Here is a 14,581-nt window from a genome sequence, read left to right as displayed (position 1 = left end):
TCTTTTTTCTGAAGTGTTACAGAAGAAGTAACAGGACTCATGTTAGCTTAACCATATGGCATATTCATTGTGATAAAGTGAACATTTTATACTATTAACACTGCTTAGCTTATTTTTACACTTTTTACACACTTGAAAAACATTAGTGGGTTCCACTGTATTTTTGGTACTCTATTAAGATAAGATAAGATATGCCTTTTTGGGGGGAAATTCCAGGTTTACAGCAGCAAAAGTAAAAAGTTATATTCACTATTTATAGCCGTGTACATGTTGATCAAGCTACAGGTTTATTGCATGATTATTGCACAGTTTATTGCACGGTTAACATACAGAATTTTTGTAGCAGTTTTTCTAATAGAGTCAGACAGCTGTAGCAAGGAAAGACCGACGACACCGTTCCTTCACACACTTTGGATGCATCGTCACTAATTGAGCTCCTTTACACAGTGAGTGTGTGTTGGAGGGGGTGGGAGTCTTTGTCCATCATGGGGGACCATTAGACTATATATCAAAACAAACAGTAAACTGACTAGGATATCTTAGCAGATGATACAGTGTCAATCAAAAGTGAATATAATTATCAGGTGAAGTAAAATCACATCAAGAAAGACGTGTTCCATCATTCTCAGGCGGTGGCAGGTGGTCCATATTTCACCTGCTGGGGGGTAAAGAGGGAGTGGCGGTAAAGCGGGGATGAGGCAAGGAGGGGGGAGACAAAAGTGACACGCGCGAAGGTGGCAGCTTTTCACACCTGGCAATAAATGGCGTGGAAAGGCGTCCCGGCTTGTTTGGCTGGCCGGCGAGTGGACACGGGGCCAGCAAGGTGTGATAATGTACACAATTAGCTCATGGCACCATAAAGGACCCGGGGCCTTCGCAAGCTGGGGCGCATCTAAACTCTCCCTCTTACCAGGAAGTGTGATGAAGCCTGGACACACAATACAGCAAACACAACCTGTTTTGACACTTCACACACAATTACTGCAGCCCGGAGGAGAGCTTGTCCACACAGGCCTTCTGCTCTGCAGTGGAAGACGTGACGCACACTAGCATCTTAGCCTGTTAGCTTGTTAGAGGTTGACACTGCTACTGTTGCACTGCTGCCGTCACCATCACTAGATGTGCAATTAAATTCATTTTTTAACATGTGAATGGCAGAAAATACTAAGAAATTGTTTTTTTTTCAATGATCAATTTGCACCATTATTTTTTCAATTATATTCTGCATAATATAGTTAAATAATTGAAAATATAACCTCACAGCTAGGAGACCAGGGTTCAATTCCACCCTCGGCCATCTCTGTGTGGAGTTTGCATGTTCTCCCCGTGCATGCGTGGGTTTTCTCCGGGTACTCCGGTTTCCTCCCACATTCCAAAAACATGCTAGGTGAATTGGCGACTCCAAATTGTCCATAGGTATGAATGTGAGTGTGAATGGTTGTTTGTCTATATGTGCCCTGTGATTGGCTGGCGACCAGTCCAGGGTGTACCCTGCCTCTCGCCCTAAGACTGCTGGGATAGGCTCCAGCACCCCCCGCGACCCTCGTGAGGAAAAGCGGTAGAAAATGAATGAATGAATGAATTAAAAATATATGAAAAAATAATAAAAATAATACAATACCAAAAGAGTGTTCGTCAATGAAGAAATTGTTTTTTAATACTAAAACATTGTTGATTTTTTTATATATATAATGTTGTCATGTTGACAAAGAAAAGAATAATTCTCCTTGTATATATGTATTTTTAAATTTTATTGAATGTATTCAAAATGTCAATACTGCACTTTTTTTTTTTTAAATACTTCAATTAATAGCAATGCACAACCCTCACCTCACCTACAACTTTTTAAAAGCCGTTGATGCATATAATCACGGTAAAGTATATTATCTTAAACACTAGTACAGCAATATTGAAATTTACCAGTAAATTTGATGAAAAAAATAGATTGATCGATTTAAAACTCGCAGAGCTTGTAAGCTGACAATGACTGACAGTTGCGCTCAGAGCTAATGACGAGAGTCAGTCAAGTGGTCTGGGCCCATTCAGGACTTCCTCAAAGGGGACGTCCATGTTAAAGCGCCTTCTCCTCTCACTTTAATGTATGTGGACAAGATACGACCCGGCGGGAAGGCCCTGGCTGGCTTAAGGCTGGACCATACCGGACGAGGGCGGCTGGGGAGGGTTCATAGGTCGGGGGTGAAAAGGTAGCACCGGCGGGGATGTCTAGGTCAAGCTATTTAAGTCAATATTCCCGCCTCTGTCTGACAGCGCTAACACCTTCCTGATGCGTGGCCTCGGCGAGGAGGCATCTCATCAGCAAGCGGCGGAAAGATGGCTGCGGGGGCGCCGGCGTGCGTCCGAGGGTCCCCGCGGAGCAGCCATTACAGTCAAGGACTCTGCTGTTGTTGACCTCGCCCCAGGCCGCTAGTGTCACTAGCATAGCCATCAATAGCTGCTTCGCGTCACATTTGCACTTCAAACAACAAGGTTAGCGCCTCTCCGGCGTTTGTACACTACTTTGTGCTGCTAACTGTCCTAAATAATTGTCGACAACATTGATGGCACGTATTGATGGGAGAGTATTAACAATAAGCTAGCGTTGGCAATGTTGTGATCCCATTGACAATATTAGCATCATCAGTATTCTAACAGTGACAATATTGATGCATCATCCCTGTACTAGCATCCACAGTCTGATACCGCCAAGTACTAACTAGTGTCGACATTGTATTAGCATTGTCAGGTTCTTCTACAACTTATTCTAATTTCCCAATGTCACACTGTTCGTAACATCAATAGGCTAACACTGACAATGTGCTAACAATGTTCTAGAACGCTAACTCCCACCCAGGCGGACAGCGGGAGTTGGTAAAAAAAACAGTAGCATGCCAAAATTGAAATCTACAACTTGTTAATGTGAAAGGGAGTTGTTCAATGGCAATGATGTAGCATTGACATTGTACAAGTATCAGGAATGGGCTAGCATTGACTTACTAGCTCAGCAATGACTACCGTTAACAACTAGTGTTGACACTGTATTAGTATCGTCAAGTTATGGCATTGATATTGCACATCAATATGCGAGCATAAATAATTGGCTACCAGTGAGAATGTTGTAGCAATTATAATATAAGTATTAGTATCAGTATGCTAATATTGGCAATTTGCTAACGTTGATGGTGTTCTATAATGATTTTAAAAGGACAGTGGTAAAAACAAACAACTAACTAATGTTGATCATGTTTTAGTATGGTAGCTTCGGGGGAATTATTCAATGGCAATCTTGTAGTAATGAGATTGTACAAGCATTCAGTTATATGCTAGAATTGAGATTGAAACATGCTAGTTTAACATTGTATTAGAATCAGTGTTGTGCTAACACAACATGTTAGCATCATCAGTTTACAAGAATCTGTGTTATGCTAGCATTGATAGGGTCTTACCTGAACAATGTACAGTCATCAATATGTTGGGGTCAATCCCAGCATCCCCTCCCCATCCCATAAAATGTCCTCTATCAATATTTTAGCACATCAATTGTAAGCTGTGCTAAACACATCTCCTCCTGAAAAGTCAATTGTCAGTGGACAGTCACTGGGGACACAGCGTCTGGCCTCTTGTCAAGATGTCCTGGTGTCTCTGTGGTGTTTGCTTTATCTCACACACACTGTCAATTCCATGGCAACACAATCCAGCGGAGGATTTTCCCAACTAAACAATGCCCAAGGCACTTTGTATCCTCGGGAGATGCTCAGAATTATTAACACACTGCACACTGTAGTTAGCATCCACACCATTGTGGACAAGGACAGGACCAGTTTTGACTTCATTTCTTGAATTCTATTGATTTATATTACATCAAAAGTAACAGAAAAGGTTGTATTTTTATCGAGATTCACATTTTGTCCAATGGTGGACTGACAAAACATTTTACAAGACAAAACTGAATTTGGAGTTTGCCATCATTCCAGGAGGATTTACAAAAGGACTCAAACTGCAGGACATTAGCGTGAACAGGGCGTTCAAAGTAACATTGCGAGCGGCGTGAGAGCGATGGATGAAAAACAGTGAACATGGAATCAGCGCTGAGTGAATTACGCCACGGTATGTGAATGGATTGTGGATGCTTGGGCTAAGGTATCTGCTTGAAATGTTGTCCCAGTTTTGGCAAAAGCCGGCATCATTGCTGAACAGATACCTGACTCCGACAATGATGAGAGGGAACCCGGCATGTTTGATGGCTAGTTGTTCAATTCAGGTACAGAAGATGAGGACTTTGATGAATTTGTGGGTGAAGATTATTCATTCATTCATTCATTTTCTCCTGCTTATCCTCACGAGGGTCACGGGGGTGCTGGAGCCTATCCCAGCTGTCTTCGGGCGAGAGGTGGGGTACACCCTGGACTGGTCGCCAGCCAATCACAGGGCACATATAGACAAACAACCATTCACACTCACATTCATACCTATGGACAATTTGGAGTCGCCAAATAACCTAGCAAGTTTTTAGAATGTGGGAGGAAACCGGAGTACCCGGAGAAAAAAAACATGCAAACTCTACACAGAGATAGCCGAGGGTGGAATCGAACTCGGGTCTCCGAGCTGTGTGGCCTGCGTGCTACCTCGCCCACTGTGCAGCCGAGAGATTAATTAAGTTAATTAGTAGAATAAAGTTCTAGTAAAGTTCTAGTAACCCGTGTAGTTCTAGGGGCTGGGTCCATACATTAATTGAGGATGTTGCCACCCGAACGGTTCAGGCGGTAGGATTTTGTTGCTTTTTTTTTGCTGCAGTTACAAGTGTGAGTTCATGTTGAACAAGAAAGAAACGTTTGCTGCTGCATTCGACATTTTGCCTCAGATTCCTGTTCTTTGGCACTTCGACCAAATGTTTTAGCATGGACCTTATAATCAGGTGTACCTTATGGTATTGGAAATACGGTAATTAATTGCGTTACTTGGTGGCATGCCCATCTTAATAATAGTTAACCCAAAGCCCATGTGGTGAGGCTAAAAGTCTCACACAATACAGGCAACCATAACACTAGGATGATATGAGGTACCTCGAACAGGTATAATGGAAAAACCCCATATTCAGTCTAGTGGTGCTAGTCATTTCTGAACCAGGAGAGGACACATTGCCATGGGAACCAAAGCCAAATGGGAGAATGAGCATGTACATATACAATATATATATGTATATATATATTTTTTCATATAAAATTGATACATCAGTAGCTTTCTTTAGTGTTTTTTGTTCTTAGGTAAGCATAGCGTATTGAAGTTGGTGCTGATGTTCGTCCGAGTGTAATCTTCCTTCAGGCACTCTGAGCTGTTAGCACGCACAGAGGTTAGCTTCCTTTGTGTTTGTTTGCATCTGCTAAATCACAGCATGTGGTTCATACTTTTGTCTTTGTCTACTCCAATCTGAACATTTAATGCCAGATTCCTTGACGTTTTGTACCTGTTGGTTTTGTTGTTTGTTAGTTTGGTGTACAGAATTGGTTTGGAGGCAAAAACGTCAAAGATGTGGTTGACAATTACTCCGAAATATCGTGAGCATAGACATCTTAAAACCTCCTATGAGTGTTTATGAAAAGAGTGAATCATAGCTAAGAAAAAGCATCTTGACAGCCACCAGCGAGGCTCTAATCGGCAAACGGAAACTCTTGACGCGAACCGCTGCACATGAGCCAAAGTGCCGAGGGGGACGCTACCAGAAGCGGCGCCGGCCTCCAAAGTGACGCCAAACAGCGAGCAAAGGGGGATCGGAGGGGGGAGGGGGGGCTGTGACGTATGCCTTGCAGCGCTTAGCTCCGACCTAGCTTCTGTCCGTCTTCAATGGAATGGAAAAAAGAAAGAAAGAAGGCAAAAAAGAAGAAGAAGCACGGCCAGCTCATCCGTCATTTCTTGAAAAGGTCAAGATTTTGTTGGCGGAAAGTGAGGGGGGGCAGCCGCGGCAAAACAGCAGGGTATTTTCCGCTGCCATGAGCAGCTAAGGAGCGCTGCTTTAGAGCACATCTGCCAGTAAACATTTTGGCCTGACTCCGGGTCATCTCTCCTGTCTGGACCAGTACGGTCGGCCGAGCGTGAACCGAGTACCTGCGCAAAGACTTTCCCTTTAGCCTCAGCGCCTCCTCGCTAACTGCTCCACTTTTTACATCTTGACTTTCTACTAGGCGTGGAAAGTTGTATGCTTCAGCTTCAGATCATTTTCAGTTAGTCACATGGTCACGGTGCATATAGCCATAGCTTCAGAAGACATGCATAACCTGGACAGATTAGAACTAAGGTGTTTCTTCACTTTCATCCCCTCTAATGGGACAAATTATATAAAAAAAAAAATGCCACCTTCAAACCAAAATGGAAGACTACCTGCATCCTGTCATGATGATCATACTGGAATACATGTCAATCTAACACACTGACCGTATTGCAAGGTGAATCAGCAGACTTCGCCACCAAGCCCAACCCACAATTTAGGCGAAAGAAAAGGTAATTATTGCAATTTATAATTTGCCATCCGTTCTGAGAGCTTTGGTTGTCTTCCAACATAGGTTCTTTCATGATTCTCACGTGTCCTGTCATGATGATCAGGTGTACCGGTTTTCGGGTAGACCCGTGACAGATGCTAATATTTTATCACCATCCAGATGAGAGTTTTGTGTTTCATTTTGTATCAGTTAATGGCAAAAACAATTTTCGCAAGATATTATTGGCCATCTGTCTAGGGTACAGGTCTCCATTTTGGTGACGATCGGATAAAGGACCTAGCTCGTGGAGTGTGTGACAATTAGACTGATGGAATTTCATAACGCCAACTTGGTTTGGATTTTTTAGCATAATCCTTTTCACTGTGTTATTGTCTTATGATATCAACTTAACTACAACAATGCTAGTTATAGCTAAGAAGCTACGAAATATAGGATATTTTTTTCCTAGGATGATGCAGTAGTCGCAAGAGCATCTAAACCGGGGGTGTCCAAAGTTTGTGTGTGTTTCATTATTGGCTTTAAATATAAGAATAATATACAAAAATACTCCGGCTTCCTCCCACATTCCAAAAACATGCTAGGTTAATTGGTGACTCCAAATTGTCCATAGGTATGAATGTGAGTGTGAATGGTTGTTTGTCTATATGTGCCCTGTGATTGGCTGGCCACCAGTCTGGGGTGTACCCCGCCTCTCACCCGAAGACAACTGGGATAGGCTCCAGCACTTCCACAACCCTCGTGAGGATAAGCGGTAAAAAAATGAATGAATGAATGACCATACAAAAATATAATTTTACAAGAATAAGTTGGAATCTAATGACAAAAAGTCCTAATTTTACAAAAAGAACATAATATAATGCAGAAAAATCTACCTGTTTCAGAATGTGGTCCTTGCTGTAAAAAAGTTTGGACACCCCAATCTACACCAACAGACCCAAAGAAAAGAAGCTTCACAGCATCCAAATCTGCGATGAGTAAGATGCAGTTTACAGAGAAAAGTTGTGAGTGAAGGAAAATGTCATCCCAAATGACACGTCATTATCCGACTTCGTTCGGGAAAATGGAGAGGAAATGGGCCAAAGAAATCAAACGTCAAGGCCTGGTGACTTGGGCCCATCAACGACTAAGTGCCTCTTTACCTCCTTCAAACACTGCACAGGGAGGACAACCTGACCTTCTGCCATTATGGAAGGACGGGTAGGGGAGCTGCTGGGGGTGGGGGGGGGGTGGCAACTCATAAGTCAGGAAGCACTTTGCGTTCCAGGAAAGGATGCGTTGATGTGGATGTTCTCCCAGCGGGCTGGATGATGGCAGGTGGGACACATGTGGACTTGTGTCAGCGTCTCATCTGGCCCCCACTTTCCCTAGCCACTGCCCCCCCCCCCCCCCCCAGGGCACATCCAAACATCTGGAAAGAATTGCCAGTGGGACTGTTCCCTCTCCTCAAACAAGGAAAAAAAACGAATCTTCCCACAGAGATATAAACACAAACGAGCCCAGCTAGCGAGCGTGTTAGCTCAGCTCTGCTTTCATCCGCCACGACAAACATGAACAATCTAGAAAGTAACACGCTAGAGCCCAAACACCTGTTTAAAGGCAGCGGGATGCCATTATTGCATTGCTATGGTAACATACATTAAACATGAATTGTCGCAAGGATGCAGACGGCGGCTGGGTCGGCGAGGGGACGGATCTGCGGATTGTTTAGAGCTCAGTGATTTCAGATTACCACCCCTGGGGGGTGGGCAGCCCGAGGGCATTTACTGTATATGATGAGCTTAGCAAGACAGCACCATTATATCTTCAACTGGATTTAACATCAACTTTGAGCTTTATCACACAGGGAACCACATTTGGTAACTTAAGTGGGTGGGAACCATAATTTGGTAACGAGCTGTATAATGGCATTTTAAATGGGACAATGATATATTACTTTAATACATATTATTTTCAACTGGATTTGAACTTTATTGAGCAATGTACATTGGTCACTTTGGAGGCTGGGAACCATATTTGGTAACAGACTGTGTAATGAGCATTTTTAATCCAGCTATCCATTTTCTGTGCTGTTTAATCCTAATTAGGGTCACGGGGGTATGCTAGACTGACTTTGAGTGGTACACTCTGGACTGATGGCCAGCCAATCACAGGGCACATATAGACAAACAACCATTCACACTCACATTCATACCTATGGACAATTTGGAGTCGGCAATTAACCTAATGTTTTTGGAATGTGGGAGGAAACCGGAGTCCACGTAGAAAACCCACACATGCACGGGGAGAACATGCAAACTCCACACAGAGATGTCCAACGGAGATTTAAACCCAGATCCACCAGATCTCCCAACTGTGTGGCCAACATGCTAAGCACTTTAACCCTTAGACGCACGAGTGACTGGACCCTACACTCTTCCATAAGTGGGTCAAAAATGACCCATACTAGAATCAATGCGTTTTTATGCCAATTTTGCTATTTTGGTTAGGAATAATCACTTGTATGATATTTAGTATTATATTTAGGACCACACGAGAATGAGTTCATGTTAGAAACATCTTAATTTTTCACTTTTTTCCATCTTTGAAAAAGAAAATGACCCCGTACAACAATAGAAAATGTGAGGATCCATTATGTGTTGCATAAAGGTAAGTTAAAAATGTGAATGGCATGATATCAAAAATATGTTTTTTGAGGAATACCTGGAATGTGAAATGATAATTTTTCATTACAAAGATATTTCAAGAAAACAACCTGACCGGGTCATTTTTGACCCACTTATGCATCTAAGGGTTAATATTATTTTAATACAATTTTAAGAAGAAAGCCTTCAATTGAATTTAACAAATATTTTAACTTTATCGAGACTGCATCTCTGGTTACAAACCATATTTGCTATAGGTGGAGTTCATACCGGACGAGGACACCCCTAATGTATCCCCTACTTTACAACTTTATAGAAAAAAACATTCACTTTTCAACTGGAACAAACATCCAATTTGAGCTTTATCAGGGAAAGAACCTTATTCAGTGTGTGGGAACCATATTTGGTTGCAGGTAGATAAAACGTTAAACGAATTTATAGTTTCATAGGTTTTTCACCTTAATCAAATATACTTTACAGCAAGGAGCGATATTTGGTAAGTTTGGGAACCATATTTGGTTACCTAATTAGAAATGGAGGTCGCGAAAGAAAAATTATCATGAAAGGAATCTCCATTTTCTTGATGTTTTTCCTTAAATGGCGTGTCACTTTAATTAGCTATTGGCACAGTGCCATATTTGGTAACTTAAATGAGTGGGAACCATATTTGGCAACATCATTTCAAAATGGACCCAAATAACAGGTAGAAGAACCACGCTATATTGTAATGGTTATACCAATATCATTTCAGAGAAGACATATTACATCTTCAACATTTTAGCTTTAGCTCACTTGGAACCATATATGGTTACTTAAGAGGGCAACCAGAATGCCTCACTATCTGGTGACTATTGTGAAATAAATACAATTAATAAATGATCTATTACTGGAATGAAATCCAATGGAAATAATGCCAACAAATGCCATCTTTAAATGGCGTCTTTGGTTATCTGTGGTGGTGACCTCCACCCTCCGACCGCCACCACTACACAAAAAAGCCCCACCCTTTCCCCTCCAGACCAGACTAGCCGGCCCCTATGGACCTCTTCATTATGTGTCATTAAATGTTTTTAAGTTTGCATAATTGATCGCCTCCAATAAGTCCTCATTGATTTATGGAGGTCTGTGCTGGTTAAAAATTCATAACCTTCTCCATGCGTCTTCCAATCCATTAGCCGCTCCCGGGTTCGTGCTCCCGCCATTGATTGACCTCGCGGCCACAGTCTGACACGGTGCGCGTTTGCTTGGTGGGAAGAGTTGCGGTTCGACTTTGATTTATTTTTTATTTATTTATTTTCTCTCTTCCTCGCGTCACCTTACGTCCATCCGTCCATCCAAAGTGAAGCGCCGGCTCGGAGACGATGAATAAATAAATAAAACGCTCCATAAACAGCTTTCCGCTATTATTTAAGCTTCCAGGAGCTGACAGCCCCGGCCTCCCCGCCATCAAACTCAAGTGTGTAAATTTTCTAAAAGGTTCTGAATGTTTTATGATGATTTCAGGGAATGATGGAGTAATAGCTGAATAGGGAAGCTATTACTTTTAATATTTATATTGAGTGCTTTGAATCATTCATGTGACAGGATGTAAAATCAGAGCTGCGGGACGTATGTACCTCTTGAACGACCGCGTTTTGGACACAAATATTTGTTTCCCTTCTTTCATTTGAATCTTAAAGACTCTTCTTGAAAAGCTTTGGCTGTAAACGACACGGTGACAACATATTTTGGAGCTTTTCCAACGAGTTTGGATGGAGGACGTATGGACATCCAGCAGGACAAAAACAAAAAAAAACAGGAAAGCTAACTTCAAATACATAGCTTGGAATGTTTGCACAAATTTCATAAAAATGATGAATCAATGTGAAGATATGTCAGCATTAGTAGCGGCCAACTAGTCACCAGGAAAGATCATCAGTAAAACATACACACTATAAAGATCAACAGGAACAATATCAACTTGAATACAGAACCCCCATCCACCAGTATGAGCCTGGACTTTGAATGTTACTGTTTTTCACTCACTAAGGTGATCAAATCTTACCTTTATGAATTCCCACATAGTATCAGCATTTGGGACCAGAGTAAAAAATACAGTCTCTGTGTACAGCGTGGGAGAATTTTACATGGTGCGTTCAGGGATCTTCAAACAAAATGGGACAAAGCACCACTTCTATTAAACATGCAAAAACTGTAGTGATATCTAAATGTTTCCAAAATGAACTCATTCGCTACCAAAGACATATGTTTATACGTTTATACGTTCTGAAGATGTATTTATATGCATTTTATGTCTTTTTTTGCGCAAAAGGAATTTTATAAGAACTCAGCCTGGATTTCTCCCAATGAAATACACACAATGAAGAGCAACCAGTAAGTGAAAAAGCATCTTGCCGTGTTGCGCGAAGTAGGTTACGCATGGAAGGAAATTAGTGCGTGCACATGCACTCAAACGCATCGCTACACACACAGTTCATTTGCAAATCTAAACATTTTTTATGTAAACCATTTCTTATGTCATTTGTGTAGTGTCTTGTTTACCACAAAGACATTTACATCACTTATCCCTTATAGATAAAAAGCTTATTTCTATCTGCGATTGTGATTAATTGAGTTAACTGTGGACACTGATTAATCACGATTTAATATTTAAATCGACTGAATGTTTTGCGCAGATTGTTTTCAAAATGCCACAGTGACAAACATGTGAACATAATCACTAATCATAAAAAATTAGAACTACTATAATAGAAAACATCACAATTGTGCAATGTTTGCGCAAATTTCTTGAAAATTTGTAACGGTTAGATATTTTTAAAAAGTTAATTGAGGGCACGTGCAGTAGTAGTGAAGAACATGTGAACATAATCACCAATCAATAAATATTACACTAAATAGAATATTTTATAAATAAATATATGTTATCCAAGTTGTGTGGTGTTTACATCAGATTTGACTGGAGGATCTACGGAAGCCCACGAGGAAGAAAAACAAAGGAAGTCAAACTTTGGACACTTAACTCCACACTACTAAAGTGCAATTTTTTTTTTACACAGTTTTTACATTGTATAGTTCGCTAAGTTATGCAGAATTATACTGTGAAGGCCGCAATTATGCAAAAGCAGAATCACAAGGTTTCTGGCATCATAATCATTTAAAAACTGAACATGCATCATAATATTCTGTAAAAACCTCTCATATTTCTATTGTTGAAATTATGATTTGAATTTGTGAAAGCAAGATTTTTGATAGAGCCTTCTTGTGTCAGATCGCTGTGGATTGTCGACCTAATGAGGTGTCCTGCAGGTGTCTAAACCTATGTAGATAAACTCAAGGATGTTTTTTTTAAATGGCAGGTTAGCTGTAGTATAAAGGTGAGAGAGTTATGTTGCTGCCTTGGTGTGTATATATATATATGTGTGTGTGTGCGTGTGTTCTTGAGTGTGGACTCTTAAAGGCTTGTTTATCCTTGAGGGTCTTGGCCAGCGTTGTCCTGGGGGAGCATCCTCTTTCATGCACACTTAGTGCACTTGACTCAGCATGGAGACGCTCTCAGATGGAAAAGCCATGTTTAGAAGATGTCTTATGAGACATTAGAGCACTACTCGTCCATTGTTTTAGCTCTTCTTAAATGTCACTTCCCTCTCCTGAGCCCGCCCGGGCCTCGGCGATGCGGCGTCACGGAGAAGAGCTTTCCACTCAGCGTCCATTTGGAAAGTTAGCGCTCCGACGCAAGACCCATTACATCACGTCTCATATGGTTACTTGCTATGCAAAATGTATGCACCCAACAAATCTGGCACATTGTTCCTACAAGCTAGCTAACAAATGCTAACAACACCAATAATCCCTTTTTTCACCGGCAAATGTTAATTTCCTCAGAAATTGCTCATCAGGGATGAAATATTCAAAGAAATTTGACTGAAACGAGACAATAAAGATCCAATACACTGGTAGTGGCTACATTTGGTGAAAAGCATGGATATGGATATTGTTTCCTTCTTATAACAACAACATCAAATGAACAAAATTATACATTAAATACATTTTTAAAATGTGAATAAATGTGAATAAAATACATTGTTTTACAAACAATTAATCTGTAATTGCATGAAGTAAATGGAATTAATTTAAACCCGTGTCGTGTAAATGCTCACTTTCCCTTTGCTATACTATAGTTATAGTAATAATAATGACAATAATAATACTAATATGATTGTTTTTACTATTAATGTTCACAATAAAATCTGTGCAATTTTTCTTTTGTAATTTAAAAGCAAATTAAAATGTTTTATTCAGAAAACAATTGTTATAAAATACAATAATTGTAATAATAAAATTATTATGTATTATTCTTTTTATTGTTTATTATTATTATTATTATTATTATTATTATTATTATTATTATTATTATTATTATTATTATTATTATTATTATTATTATTATTATTATTATTATTATTATTATTATTATTATTATTATTATTATTATTATTATTATTATTATATATTTTCTCCTTTGATGAAAATTTACAATAGAGCAAAATTGTCTAGATCCGTGAAAAAAGTTTGTATTTTTTATTGTTGTATTATAATTGACAAATAAATGTATAATTATTATCATTATTATTGTGAAAAAATACATGTCTGTTTTTTTAATAAAAAAAAATAGTAACTACAAAATAGGCAATGCAAGTTTAGTTCATTGAAAGAGCCTACTCCGCTATGATTGGTTAAGAAAGGTAAAGTCATTCCATAAAGACATAAAACCATCCTAAAACCATTACGTAAGATTCCATAATTCATTCCATAAAACCAAAAAATAAAAAAATGAAATGTGCATACAAGATATTTTCCGTTGTCAAATGCACAGTTGAATAAAAATGTATTCACCTTGGATTTAAACATTACCAAAGTTGAGGATTGTCACGCATCTTCTGGAAAACTGTTCCAGATTGGGGCAGCATAAAACTGAAACTTAGCCTCCCCGTGTTTAGTCCTGACTCTGAGCGCCTGAAGGAGACCACTCCTAGTCCAGAGACCCGAATACTGGACTAAAGTGGTCACATTTCCTGGTTCTAGTCAGGACTCGAGCAGCAGCATTCTGCATGGAACAAGTTAGAGTGAGGGTATGTGCAGCGGTTGTGACACGTTACGACAAGCGTGATGACATCATGACAGAGCCTCATCATGTTTCCATGTCAGCACTAATTTGCCTGTTTAATATTCACGTGCAGCCACCGACACTTTGCCAAGCACCCCTCGACGATCCACCGCATGTGATACAGGCGGCAGGCGCCATTGTGGGGGCCCCGGTCCACTTTACCCGGCCACATGATTGACAGGCCGCTGTATTTCCTCAGAAGTGTGTGCAGCAGAGAATCTTCTTAATAAAACATTAGAGGGCAGGCCCGAGAGGCTCGCTGAAACACGTGGTGGGATGATTGG

General features: G+C 40.3%; 2 long non-coding RNA genes across 2 annotated transcripts in view; one reads left to right on the top strand and one right to left on the bottom strand.

Annotated features, from left to right (window-relative positions):
• Positions 1–14,581, top strand: part of LOC131129988 (uncharacterized) — a 125,083-nt gene that overhangs the window by 86,556 nt on the left and 23,946 nt on the right. The gene's annotated exons all lie outside the window — the stretch shown is intronic.
• Positions 502–3,756, bottom strand: LOC131129993 (uncharacterized). Its single transcript, XR_009129945.1, has 3 exons — positions 3,444–3,756; positions 752–928; positions 502–658 (listed from the first exon to the last, which is right to left on the bottom strand). It is a non-coding gene; the product is annotated as an uncharacterized LOC131129993 (long non-coding RNA).

Source organism: Doryrhamphus excisus, chromosome 5 (genome assembly GCF_030265055.1).
Source record: "Doryrhamphus excisus isolate RoL2022-K1 chromosome 5, RoL_Dexc_1.0, whole genome shotgun sequence".
In the NCBI taxonomy this organism is placed as follows: domain Eukaryota; kingdom Metazoa; phylum Chordata; class Actinopteri; order Syngnathiformes; family Syngnathidae; genus Doryrhamphus; species Doryrhamphus excisus.
The sequence above is the reverse complement of the archived record's forward strand: the minus strand, read 5'-3'. Positions and strand labels throughout refer to the sequence as shown.